Source organism: Ochotona curzoniae, unplaced genomic scaffold, assembly GCF_017591425.1.
Source record: "Ochotona curzoniae isolate NIBS_2020 unplaced genomic scaffold, NIBS_Ocur_1.0 scaffold_4506, whole genome shotgun sequence".
NCBI classification, from domain to species: domain Eukaryota; kingdom Metazoa; phylum Chordata; class Mammalia; order Lagomorpha; family Ochotonidae; genus Ochotona; species Ochotona curzoniae.
In genome coordinates this window covers 52,596,442-52,611,120 of record NW_024467119.1, presented here as the reverse complement: position 1 = coordinate 52,611,120, position 14,679 = coordinate 52,596,442, and the positions used below count along the sequence as shown (strand labels likewise).

Sequence of the window (14,679 nt, the reverse complement as noted above, 5' to 3'; positions counted from 1 at the left end):
GGTTTTGAACTAGCCCCATTTTGGTTGGTGTATTCATTTGGAGAATGAAACAGTAGGTGGAAGATCTCTCTCATTCTCTCTCTGTAAATCTGCTTTTCAATATGAATATAACAATAAATATTTTATAAGATATAATTATTTCCAAACTATCAAAAATAAAATGTACTTAAAATAGCTGAATTAAAATAGTTTAGATATTTAAATAAGGTTTATACAGCATAAAATGTTTTTCTCAGATGAATTATAAACACTAATATTGGAATAAAGTGTTTGGACAGCTGCAACAGTTTGTAGCTGTTGCACCGTGCATGAACGTTGTGTGTAACAGACATCTTATCTGAATTTCTGTAAATGAATACATTTCATAGGATAAGAAAAAGCCTGAGCCCACAAAGCAAACCAATTTCACTGAATTTAATTTCTAAACAGTTGGACCACACTGGGATCAAGAACTCCTAGCAGAATAAATGCATTTACTCAGAAAAACAGATCATTTTTATCTAGATATCCTATATATGAAATATGTACAGTATTTCTATTAGTACAAAAAAAAAAAAAGAAAGAAACCCCACAGTAACTTGCTATAGTTGTAATAGTATACAATCATTTAAGGGTAAAACAATATTTGAGGACTTTATCACAACAAAGTATATCCATTTCTTGCTCAGTATACGTGTAAATATATATATATTACTTTGCAAAACTTCTGAAAATCATCAGTACAGATTAGTAATAAGCAAACTCTTCGTTTATATTATCAAAAATTTCTACCTAGCTCTTCATAAATGACATAAATGTGTGCACCTCTTGCTTGAACTAGAGGTAGGCTAAGGCAGGCTCAAGACAACTTTCTGTCTGGTGTACCAAACTACTGGCTTCACAATGATTCCTAACGCACTGGCTTCACAAATGTTTCTGGACCCCGAACACAATGTACTAGCTTTCTGTAGACTCTTTTCCGGGAGGAAGGATTGTCAAACAAGATCTGCTACAGTCCATTTGGAACTAGACGTCTTTGCTAAAATTGTTCAATTCACCCCCGTCACAGATAAGATGCATTTTTGGAGGGTTGTGGGAGTGAAGCAGATATCCTCTAGCCCAGCAGGTGAGTTAGGAAGGAACATAAGTCCGATTCTGTTTGAAGAGTACAGATCATTCTACAACGTTGTCTTGCTGAAACAAACTGCCAAAGTGTGTGCCACCCAGGCTGTATTTCTTGACATTACATGATTTTACATAAACATTTAGCTGACACCAACAGTATAAAAGACCTTGAGTCATAATACATTCTGAAAATAAGAGTACTAAAAAAAGGTTACTATTTTTTAAAGGAAAGAACTAAGCTGAAAAGTATGCCTGCTCATTAAAATAATTATTCTCATAAACTATTTTAGAGAAAATCTTAATAAATCAATCATTAGCATCAAATGAATTAGTGACAAGTTTATAAACTTATTCAATTTGCATACTTTTAAAAAATTTAATTTTGATCTCCTGTTGTTTAAAGCTTAAGCATAAATACAAATGATCTCTAGGTAGTCTGGCTAACGAACAAATAAATCACTTCCATGGTTTTATCACCATTAATCATGAACCCAAACAAACTGTGATAAGTTTATTTTGAAAGTCTCTAAAGCATAAAACCAAAAAAAAAAATTATTCTTCAGATCATAATTAACAGTGAGTTTGCCTACTGGAATTCTTATGACAACAGCAGATACAACATATATTGCTTTTACAGAATACGTTTTGCTCATCTTTGTTTATTTCTAACGTTTCCATAGAATGAAGTCTGCCTAAATCGTCATTGTAGAACTGAAAACAACAATAACAATAATAAACCGATACACTGACCACCAAGTTATCAACTTCAGCAAAATTCTTCTCGCTGTGGAATTTTGTGTCAACACTTGTTACTTCTTTTAAGGAGTGAAACCCAGCAAGGCTCTTCCTTTAACGTGAACTGACAGCAAATCAGAGCTTAATCACGAACTTCCCAAGCTTACTGTTGAACCTACTTTAAAAATAGACTTGAAAATTCCCTGGAAATACATATACATATGTATTTTGTTTCCAGATAAGGAAACATTCGCAAAACGCTGCTAGCAGTTTAAGCCTTGCAGTATATTCTGCAAACATTAATCAGACTGCGCACTGATAAAGAAAACCTGGTCGCAGAAATACAAAACCTCACAACAGGTTGGGTTGCAAGCTTCAGAATCGCTCCTATTACACCTGTGCTGGCACTTCCTGTTCTCCAACTCAGTTCCAGAGTAGTTTGGTAAATGCCCCATAAGCCACCGTCGAGAAGCTAAACATTAACTTTAGACACTATTACCACCCCGCAACCACCAAGTCCGAGAGCCTGCTGAACCTAAAGCTCTCCTGAACCCCTTTAAGAAGCTGTACGGCCGGGGAGAGGCGGAAAGTGAGGGGGCGGCAGGCGCCAAGCCTCCGCCGCACTAGGCGACCGCGGCGGGACTCGGGATTCTGCCCCATCCCCGCCCCCAAACGCGGCAGCGACGGCGACCGCGACCCAGGAGGTGCAGCAGCTCGTGCGTCCCGGCGCGCTCCAGCCTGCCAGGGGGTCGTCGCTGCCTGCCCGGGCCCGGACCAGGGGGCTGGAGGGGGCTGGAGAGCTGCGCGCACCCCCGAGGCCAGGAGGAGGTCGGGGAAGGCAGCGGAGAGCCCAGGACCAGGGCTGGAAGGACCGCGTCCCGCTCGGGCCCTCCCGAGGGAGTTCGCACGCAGGGCGCCGCATCTCCATCCAGGGATTAGTGCCCCAAGACTCACCTGGAGCGCTCCGCTCCCAGCGCGAGGAGCGTGCGGTCGCAGGTAGGGAAGGACGGGGTTGCCTCCCGCGGACGCAGCGCCGCTTCACGCCGACACACACTCACACACGGACACCGACAGCCGCCGCCGCTCCGCGCCTCACCGGGAACTGCAGCGCTGGCCGCGGCTGCCCGCCTCCCGGAGCCCGACCCCGCGCGCCGAGCATGCGCACACGCCCCGACGCCCAGGGGCCAGTCAGGCCGCGGACACCTGCGATCAACAGGTCCTTGGCGCCCCGCCCCTCTCGGCGCGTCGGGCTCGCCCCGCCCCTCGGGAAGGCTCCGCCCCGCGGGCAGGCCCCGCCCCCGCGCTCCCCCTGCCGGCCCCGCCCGCCAGGTCCGGGCCGGCGGGACCTGCGGAACTGTGTTCCCAATGGGGGTTCGGTGGGGCGCGCGGTCGTCCGGGCGCGGGTGCGGGGGAGGAGAAGGCGCGAGATCCCGCGAGACCCGCAGCAGGGACGTGCCCCCCGAGCGGGCAGGTCTGGGGGGGACCGTGGCTGGGAGATGGCACCGACGGCGTGGTTGTGCTGCTCCGGCGACGTGTGCTCTCAGCTGGGGAACGTGATGCGCCAAGGACCGGGCCTTGGGGGAGATGTTGCTACCTCAGAGAGGGAACAGTCTGTGCCTCTTGGCATCCAAACCGCATGCGGATGCGCAGTTAGGTGCCTGTGGCTGGCTGTGAGTCACTAAGATCTGTTTGCAGTTAAATGGCTTCCAAGGCCAGGAATGTCTTTGCTCCCCAACTGGTGGTTCCGGGACCAATAATAAAATAACAGCTTTAGGAGGCTTGCTGACTCGGTTTAAAGGTTAATTTTCTGAAAAATGCGCCCCCTCACCCCCATCCTTTGGTGCTCTCCGGCAGGTTTTAAGTTTCCAGTTGCTGCTGGGAATACAGCTTCACTTGGGCAGTAGCCTTTTGGTGGTGGCTTGGGGCTTGGTTTTTGGTTCTTTTTTTTTTTTTTTTTTTTTTGTAATCGTTTCCTTGGAACAGTGATGAAAGAGCAGCCTACTCCATCTTTGGCATGCAGATCTCTAAATTCCGAAGGAAGAATGTGATTCTTAAGACATACAGATTAAGAAACGGGATGGCTTTAACTAAACTCACGCATAACCACAACAGAAAATAGGATTGAAAGGAAAAAAAGCCGCAGGTTCATATGGGCGACAGATGCGACTGGCTAGTGCTTGATATGGAATGGATGAGAAAGTATTGCGCATGTAGCATATGCGCTTTACTGAATTAGGCATCAAGGGCAATTTGTTTCCTGCCCTGGAGACACTAACAACCCTGCCAGGGAGAGACAGAACTAAGAGCTTGAAGCTCACCCTGCTCCCCAGCACTGTGGCCCGCTTCTGCTACCACCTCCTTCTGTGCGCCCCAGCACCGTTTTCTTTCGTGTGTGTGTGTGTGTGTGTGTGTTTTCTTTGCGGTTACTCCTCGTGTCTCCTTGAGTAGTCTCATCTCCATCTTAGATTTCCATCCCAGGTATCCTGTGTACCAGGAGTTCAGGTTACATCTTTTAACCAGTGGCTCCATGAGTTGCATACAGTGAGGTGGACATCTTTATGATTAATTTACCTGATTCCCTGTCGTTCCCCAACCATCTGGAACCTAGGCCACTTCCATTTCCTATTTCAAAAACTGGTACCCAATTGCCCAAATCAGAAATCCTTGTTACTTTTCCTTCAGTCTGTTTGTAACAACGTTACTAACTCTTATATCAAGTGTATCTCAAACCCACCACATAGGAATCTCCACTCCTTATCATCAGTTCTGCCTTGTACTGTGCTGTGTAGCATTCTCTAGTTAATTCCCCTTTCAGTCCAGCCTGCCTTCTATTAGTAATCTTTCAAGCATGAAAGTATGAGCAAGATGTTCCTCTGCTGAGGAGTCTTCAGATTCCCACATGATGGTCTGGCATCACACTGCTGACCTCATCTGCTGTGCTCTCCATTCACACCATTCTAGGGGTTTTTTTTTTTTTTTCCTTTTACCTTTTTTGTGGTCCCACTAGGCCCTCCCGAGAGCCTCCAGGCTTCAAGTGACTACTCATCTCTTCCAAGGTCCCCTTTGTAGCTTTCTGAAATGGACTTGCCCTCTCTTCACCCTTTTTGGACTTAATTCCCTTTGAATACTTAGGTTGCACTGCGATCTTTTTCTCTGCACCTGGAACCAACAGCCACCCTCCCTCTCACTGTTGAGAAATTTGAACTGTGGCTAACAAAAGCTGTGCCACCTCCCTTCCTGTGTTACAGATGGCAGAAGGGTAACTTTCAGTGTACCTTGCTCAAGAATTTGACTTAACTTTGATTGTATACTTTAGAAATCATAGAACTCCAAATCTTTTACCAGTTCTCTTCTTACCTCAGGACTGGCTCTTTTTAAAAGATGTTCTGTTTATTTGAAAGCTAGAATTAGAGAGAGAGAGATTTTCATCCTGCTGGTTCACTGTCCAAATGGTCACAATACCCAGGTAAAAAGCAGAAGCCTGGAACTCCCCATCTTGTTCTTCCACGTGGATTACAGTGGCCTGAGTACTTGGACCATCTTCTGCTGCTTCTCCAGGTGCACTAGCAGGGAGCTGGATTAAAAATGGAGTAGCCATGGATCTGGCGTGGTGGCCTATTAGCTAAAATCTTCGCCTTGAACACACTGGGATCCCATATGGGCGCCGGTTCTCATCCCGGCAGCCCTGCTTCCCATCCAGCTCCCTGCTTGTGAGCTGGGAAAACAATCGAGGACAGCCAAAAGCTTTGGTACCCTGCAACCGTGTGGGAGACCCAGAAGAGCTCCTGGCTTCAGATTGGCACAGCTCTGGTGGTACCAGTCACTTAGGGAGTGAATCAATGGACAGAAGATCTTCTTCTTTGTCTCTCCTCCTTTTATATAAATCTGACTTCACAATAAAAATAAGTGAATCTTAGAAAAAAAAAATAGAGTAGCTAAGACTCCAACTGGTACTCATATGGAATGCTGGTAATACATACAGTGGCTTAACCGAATATGCTACAACCCTGGCCCAGTACTGACTTTTAAGTGATAAATTTATTTTTTATCATTTTAATTTGATTACATAGTAGAGGATGTTGTAGACACATGTGGGCCTCTGATTAGGGTGGAGAGGGTCCAGGTTCAGGGGAAGATAGGTGAGACAAATGTTTCTGTTTTCCTCCTGTTCAATGGCAGGGAGAGTGCACTGCTCCTTGTTGTCAAACTACATAAGCACCCAGGATTGGAGATGGTCATTTGATGTCACCCTGGAAACTCCTGTCTGAGGAATATGTTCTGAGAGTGTTGCTTGAGTGGTCTTGATTGTTTTGAGAAGGTGTAGCTTCATTACACCAGAGGTGAGAAATTCTTTCTAAAATCTGGGCTGATCAGGTCTATCTCAGTGTATCTACAGACATAGGGAGTTGCTGTAAAGCCTGGCTAAGAGTGATGTTCAATCTGTCTTTTCCTTGCTTTAATGAGGTTCTTAGAGTCCTCTGTCGGCTGGGTATGTTCTCCGTTCTTGCATGAGAATCAGCAACTGAGATGGCCCAGTCCTGTAACATGGCTCTGGGGTCAGACCACATGGCCTTGGTTTAAGCACAGAGGTCTAGTTGGGAAGTCCCCTAAGCAATGTTGCCTGAGAAGCCTCAGACCTTGATTTCATGTGTGCAGTGGGTTTTGCAGGCTAATAGGTGTGACCCCAAAGAATCTCTGCCAGACCCCTACCCCCTTGCATAGCTTTCAGCACCAGCAGGTGCTGCAACCCAACTTAGCCCAGGCTACCTCCTATCTCAGCAATCCTGTGCACATTCAGTTGCCTTGGCCTGACCTGAATAACCTTCTGATTCACTCTGTCTCAGCTTCCTCAATTACCTGCAGGTACAGTGGCCTGGTCCATGGAAGCCCCTAGAAGTCAGTCCATACAAGTCAAGTGCCCTCAGTGACCCCCATTCTGATTTGTCCCCAGTTCCCCTTTCCCAAGCAATGTACACCCACCCCTCTCCCTGCCACCACCAGGGTCCATGGGGGACCCATGTGGCAACAGCATGGCATGGACACACTCTGTTCCTTCCTGTCAGGCACATGGGGCCTAAATGATAAGCTTACAGCATGTTCCAGTGTAAACATTAAGAGACTAGAATCTGGAGTGAGCAAATGAAAAATAAGTGATGAGAATCAATATATCACATACTGGGCAGGAGATGCTCCCAGATACCTTTGTAGTTCAGGAAATCACAGCACAGATTTCAGTGTATTGCCTCACAGAATTAAAAATTTCTTTTGAGGGATATGTGTGTGAGTTTGATTTAATAGTTCTGGATTGGGTGCACCCAAATCAATAAAAGGTTATTTCTGTACCTCATACAGGATCATGAAAGGGAGATGGCTCAGAGGGTCAGAAAGTACCCTAGATGGTTCATTGGAGGGTCAAAGTCTCATATCGTCACCACCAGCACCCCTTGCTGTCACTGTGGATTGGTTGTAACTCATCATCCTTTTGGAAATGTAATAGCATGTGGCTAGATTGCCCCTGCCGTTGATGTCTGATGTGGGAGTAGCAATACTCTCTCCTGAGCAAGTGTGATCCAGGAGTTCCAGGAGTTCATCCATGACCCAAGGCGGGGCAAACCATGACTGAGCTGGGTGTGGTAATGTGAAATACAGCCTAGAGAAATAGTGGCTGACTCACTGACTCAGGATATGATACTAGACAAAATTCATCTTTCCTACACACAAATATGAGGACTCACAGAAATACTTGTTTGCTAACTCAATGCCTGGAAAGTGGGAACTACATTTTTTTTTGGTCTCAGGACATAGCAAAAATGCCTGACATAAATAGTAAATAAATATGTATTCTATGGATAGGATGAGAAATTGAAACAGTGATTTTTCAGAGAACAGAATTTTCAGCCAAATTGTTAGCAAGGACTGTTGTGGAAGATGAACTACGAGCTTCAAGCTTGGAAAGTTCATAGGCAAGTGTGTCTGATGACATTGAAAAAGGATATGATTATGAAAAGAGTAAAGTTTTACAAACAGGCTGGAACAAGATCAGAGTAGGGCTGTAATGGCAAGCCTTTACAAGTTCTAAACAGGATGAGTCATTGAGAGCAAGATACCCAAGAATTAAAGAGGAGAGTGTAGCTAGATAAGAAGAAAAATCTTCAGGCTGTTAGTTAACACTCTTCCCCCTCTCCAAAAAAAATCTGCTCACAGCCACTCCCTGCTCAACACACTCACACCTCAATTTTTGTTACATAATCCTCTCATGGCTTTATTACATCATTGGATGCTCCTTCTCCATCTACTTTTCTGTTGAATTTCTCAATCTTCTTTAAATGATGGCGCACCTTACTGCATGGTTCTAAGATATCATTTGCTTCCTGTGGCTTTTTAAGATTTATTTATTTTTATTTGAAAGGCAGATTTACAGATAGAAGGAGAGACAGAGGGAAATCTTCCATCCATTGGTTCACTTCCCAAATGGCTGTAATGGGTGGAGCTGAGGCAGTCTAAAGCCAGGAGCCAAAGGCTTCTTCCAGGTGTCAAACATGAATACAAGGACCCAAAGACTTGAGCCGTCCTCTGCTGCCTTCCCCGGCTATAAGCAGGGAACTGGATTGAAAGTGGAGCAACCAAGACTCAAACTATTTCCCATATGGGGTATTGGCACCAGCCCCGTATTTCATGGTTTTAAAACCATTTCCTATATAGCAGTCAAAGCCATTAAGAAAATATTAAACCTATCACTCCCAACTTTAAATTAAAACTGGTGACCATGCAGCATGCAGTGCTAGCATGTCATATGGGCGACAATTGCTCCCTATATGAAATCCAGCTGCTCCACTTTTGATTCAGCTCCCTAATAACGCACCTAGGAAATCAGCAGAGGATGGCCAAAGTGGTTGGGCCCCAGTACCCACGTGGGAGACTTCGATGAAACTCCTGGCTTCTAGCTTTGATCTAGCTCATCCATGGCCTTTGTAGTCATTTGGGGGGTGAACCAACCAGTGGATAGAAGACCTCCCTCCCCCTTTTTCTCTCTCCCTCTACTCTCAAATCAATAAATAAATCTTTTTAAAACATTGCTTAATGACTTAGGATTTATGTAGCATAGAATTTAAATTCTTGCCAAGGCCTCCAAATCTCTGAATGATCTGTCCTCACACTGCCTCACTCCCCCAGACACACGTACCTTGTATGATGCAAGGCTTGTGCACTGTATTCCCTGTGCTTCCAAAGCTAGTGCTCAGCTGCAAGAAACTTGACTCCCAGTGGACACTGGCACTAGCAGATTTTGGTTGCCATAGTGGCACACAGATGCTGTTAACCATTACACGATGGGCAGGACAGCCTCCCACAACAAAGAATTATCCAGCCCAATATGCCGGTGGTGCCGAGATGGAGAAATCTTGGCCTAGCACATTCGTCCCTGGCATTTCTTTTCTTTCTTTCTTTTTTTTTATGTTAGTAACATTGTATTATGTGAAACAGTTTTATAGTTACTGGGATTCCCCCCACCCTTCCCACAACCCTCCATCCATGGTGGATTCCTCCACCTTGCTGCATAAACACAGTTCAAGTTCAGTTGAGATTCCTTCATTGCAAGCATATACCCAGCATAGAGTCCAGCATCCTATTGTCCAGACAAGCCCAGTGGCCTCTTGGCTAAGGGGCTAATTCCTTTTCTTCCTCTCTACTCCAGTTTTAATTTCACTTTGTTTGAAAAGCTGCCCTTGAAACAATTCCCTGCTTTATCTCCATCCCAGTTTCCCTTGTATGCACCTATCACCTGTTTATCACATCCTACAACTATTACACTCATTTATTGTCTGTCTGACCATCTGAGAAGAAAATCCCATGAGTGGCATCTGTCTTTGGATCTTCCTACTTCATATGTGGTACATCGTTCTGTCTCTGAAGCTGATAGCACAGAATAGGTATCAGTAAGGTGTTTGACATCGGAGCTAGTGGCTATAATAAGTCACTGGACAGAAACTTGGCAGCAGGACTTTCTTTTCTTCTTTTCCTTTGAAATCAGTTACCAGAGAAGCAGAATAAGGACACTTACAGAGAAGTCCTTGCGACCAAATGTATCCTCTGGGTAGCTGCTGGCCTACTCTCAGGAACCAAGCTTCATACTTCTCACAGTAGGAATCAAAACCAAGCTACTGATCAAGTAAACTATTTGGGAACCAATATAAACTAGAAAAAAACATATAAGGGAAACTATTGCCCCCAAATGAGCTAAAATTCGGATATTTTACTGATTTTTAGAGCTAGAGAATCTGATTTAAAATATATGGTGTTGTGTGTACACATCAGGAGGGGGGGAAAAGCTGCCTCAAAGGTATGTTTAGAGATGTCTGATTAACTTATATTTAAGTGATGTCACCTGAGGAAATACTTATTGTAATCATGCTTCTTCAGTTTTTTCTCCTTTTAACAGTAAGTAAATCTACGCCACAGACCTACAGAAGGGGCACTGTTGTGATATGAACCAGCATAGAAGATCTCTTTTTGTTCCAGGGGCTTACCCTCTTTATCTGTTTCATTTGAAATGAAATGGAAATTTAAAAATAAAATTTTGAAGCTATTATTTTACATTGAAAACATCTTTTATTTTTTCAAGCTAAAATAGTGTATTGTCGTAACCATTTTCTGAAGGCATAGTATTAAATTAACCCATCCATTCATTTATTTTTTTCTCATATTTTACATATCCTACCTATAAATGTTTTATTTAAGATGTATTTATTATTATTTGAAAGGTAGATTTACAGAGAGAAGAGGAGACAGAAAGTGACCCATCCACTGGGTCACTCTCAACTTGGCCACAGTGGCTGGAGCTGAGCTGATCTGAAGCCAGGAGGCAGGAGGAATTAACTGATCCGAAGCCAAAAGTCAGAAGCTAGTAGTCTTTTTCAGGTCTCCCACGTGGGTGTTGGATCCCAAGGACATGGACCATCTTTTTTGCTTTCCCAAGCCATAAGCAAATTATTATTTTAAATTAATTAATTTATTATTTCTTTTACTTGAAAGGCAGAGGGACAGAAAAAGATCTTTCATCCACTGGTCCACTCCCCAAAGGCCTGCGATAACTGGACCTGGGCCAGGCTGAAGGCAAGAGCCTGAACTGATCTCCAGGTAGTCACGGCCCTGGCTTCTTGTACTAGTACTTTCTGCCTCCCAGGGTGCACCGCAGCAGGAATCTGTATTGGAAGTAGAGTCGAGACTCAAACCCAGGATCTCCGAGATGAGATCTGGTTATCCCAGGTGGCTAATTAACCACTGTGCTCAATGCCTGCCCACTGCAAAGGACTGAAAGTGAATCATAGCATGTAATATACCATAGTGTTCAAATATAACTAATGAGAAGGAATTAGATTATAGAAAATCAAGAGTAGAATTTAAAGAATGAAAGCAAAAAAAAATTACCCAGAAATATGAATAAACTTCAGTTTGACACTGATCTAAAACCAAAAATGAGTAAGATATTTATCAGTGACAGGAAAACATTTTTCTGTCATCATCTAAAATGCTTATACCCCCAAATAAGTATTCATTTAAGGAGGTTTTTAGTGTTAAGTTCATGGAGAATGATCTCACCAATGTGCTGCTGCCAACTATAAATGAGCTTCATATGCCAGCCAAGTAATTGAATTCAGGATGCATTTCTGTTTGTCAACTTCAGGGAAAAACTGTGATGCCCAAAAATAGAAACAGGTTTTTACAATTACCCTGATTTTGCCTGGGGAATAAAATTTTTCCCCATGGTTCAGACTCTATGTTTCTATCAGGAAAATTCAGATAAGATTGTTTTAATTTCTTTTACAACTATGTCTTTTTGTTAGGCAATATAAGTTTATGTTAAAAAATACATAGTATTTTACTTCATTTTTATCTTTTCAGGAATTGATGTGAAGCCAAATTTCCCAAATCTTAGTATTGTTAGTTTCTCTGGACACAATTATGTTATCCCAGAACATAAGCCATCTCATCATCTGTTTCCTTCATTTTGTTTCCACTTTCTATTAAGGTTTTGAAATTTTCCTCTACATTTCACAAGATTCACTCTTGCTGCCGTTGCAAAAATATTTTGAAGTCCGTGCATAGATTTTTCCATTGTACATCTTTTCCGTGAACTTATTGAGGAGTCCTCCTACGTAGATGACTATGAACTATGATTACAGTACGGAATTATGTGGTTCACCTTTTTAAATTTCCCTTTCTTATACTACAAATGAAAGGATTACCTAGATGGCTCTAAATGCTAAAAACTTCAGACTGATGGGGCATTTTCCCAGATGTGATTTCGCCATTAATTGTCAGGAATGAAGTGCTTTGTTTGGATTATTTTATTTAAGTGTCACAATGACTCTTTCTATTTTATTAATATCTTCAATGTAGACATAATAAAATGATGCACCCAGCATATTATCTAGCACATAGGAGCACAGTGAGCATAAGATGAATCATTTCATAAAACAGCAAGACAGTCAAGTAGGCTGTCTGGTTTTAGCCAAGGAACTAAAGTAGAGTGTATAGCAATAAACACAGACAAAATGTGCTGCACCAATAGACTTAGGAGTTGAAACCGAAAGTGTCTATCCAGAGTCTTTGTTATCATAATATTGTTGACTATAGTTCTTATCAGTAAATTACCAGTTATTTCTAATGTTTTTGTAAAACATTTTATAGCCTTGATATATATATATATATATATATAGAATTGTTTAGATTCTTTAGGATCTTTACAATATGAATTAGAAATGATTTGTTAAAACCGCTCCCTGTCTAAATGTGATTTAAGAAGTTAAAAAAATTAATTCCAGAGAATGAAATCATTCAGCTTCATGCTTGGTGGAACAAGGACTGAAACCTAATTCTCAAAACCGAATTTGCCTGGAGTGAAATATTTTCCCCAAAATATTTGGAAGTTTTCATGAGATCATAACTTTATTTTTTCTAATGCAATAACATTTATTCTATATTCAAATTTTGGTGAACATAACTTAGCACCTTTAATTCTTTCGAAAGAAAGGAAATAGAAATGAGGTGGGGGTCAAAGATTTTATAAACAAATGTTGTCTTTTTCTGGACTGTGATCTCGCTGGTAGTACTCTGATTTATGAAAAACACTGTGATATTTGGAAATTTACCAAACTCACCTTCCCATGTCTCAGCAACCTGATGAATCTAAGACTCTGTGACATGTACAGACACACACACACTCTGTCTCACACACACACACACACTCTCACACACACACACACTCTGTCTCACACACACGCACGCACGCACACACTCTCACACTCTCCCACACACACAGAGTACTTTTTCAGATTGACCTATTCTTTAGGTAGTTCTGTAAGAAAACAACACTTTATGTAACACAGTGTCTTTTGCTCCAAGCATATTGGCTGAAACACTAAATCCAAAGGAAGTTGCCCTGAGGAGCCCATTTCTTTGTTAAAGATGACAAACACATTCAGGGCACCAGTGTTTTCAACTTGGGCTTCCTCATTGTGAATTCACTTCACAGTCAAAAGAAAAAAATAATGGAAATAAAGACTTAATATTTAATAAAGAAAAAAATCTTAGTAAAAAATATTCAGTGACAGAAATAATTTTAAGTGTGTATGAAGGCAAAAATAGTAGAGTAGTGGTTCTGATTCTCAATTGCCCATGTTCTTGAAGCTTTCCTTGTCTTATTTTATAATAAGGTTCTAAACATGAAATCATACTGGGAAAAACAAACTAATGCTTGGCAAGAAACATCTCTGGTGTGTATGTTAAGGCCTTTTTGTATATTTAACAATCAAAGTTTTGGTTAAATTTCTTTCTACCAGTTTTATGATGCAAATGCTTCATACTTCTATTTTGAAGAACTCTATCAAATAGGTTATAATTGCTCAGTGTTGCATTAAGAAGCTAGTTTAGTTGCTAGAAATAGTGCTGCCAAGTTTCAAACTAGCAATAGCTACAATAGTAGCTTCTCCACATTTCAGCCCACAATCAAGAGGAAACAGGATTCTTAGTATTATACATCACTACCTAGTATCCAAACAACATCAAAATTTCATAAAACATTACTTTCTATCAGAGATATATTCTGATATTTCATTTCATTATATTTCATTTTAAAAGCTGCTGATTATATACAACAAAGTTGATTTCTAGACACCCTAACAGAATACAAGGACTGGAAGGAGTAGTATTTCCTCCTAACCAAGCTCACATGTAGACCAACAGGTATTATAGCCCTGCCCAGCCTGGTCCACCCCAAGTCATAGCTTTTACCCTCACAAGAGGAAGCAGTGGCCCAGGAGGGGAGCCCCTGCAAACCCCCTGCTAGGCTCACCAACCCGCAGAGTCTTACATGTGCTGGTGGGTGCTGCGGCCCAATCTGGCTTGGCCTGCCTTATCTCAGCATTCACTGGTGGATGCTTCAGCCTGGCTGTGCTTGATCTACTCCCCATTCCAGCTCATGTTTGTGGGTGCTACAGCCTAGCACAGCCTGACCAGTCCCCAGATCTGAGCCACACATAGGCCCACAGATACTGTAGCCAGGCCTGCTCTCAGCCTTTGTTTTTATATTCACCTACAGGGACCGTGTCCTGACAGAGGAGTTCCCCAGTCTTTATCAGGTCACCTTCCAGTGGCAGATCTCATGGACACCTGTGGGTATTTGACCCACCTTGACTTGATCCACCTGCTGTCCTGGCAGGTACAGCAGCCTTCCGTGACCAGCCCACACCCATTCTGGCTGTTACTGTTGGGTGCTATGGTCCAATCCTGCGTAGTGCATCCTAAAGTCTAGCTTTCATGTGGCTTAGTGGATGCCCAGAC

The 14,679-nt window shown here is 42.7% G+C and overlaps 1 protein-coding gene across 1 annotated transcript in view; it reads right to left on the bottom strand.

Annotated features, from left to right (window-relative positions):
- USP53 (ubiquitin specific peptidase 53) overlaps window positions 1-2,945 on the bottom strand; it is a 60,983-nt gene extending 58,038 nt beyond the window's left edge. The window contains exon 1 of the mRNA XM_040967428.1: window positions 2,794-2,945. The gene's annotated coding sequence lies outside the window, so the exon portion shown is untranslated. The remainder of the gene's footprint in view (window positions 1-2,793) is intronic.
- Between the last annotated feature and the right edge of the window lie 11,734 nt (window positions 2,946-14,679).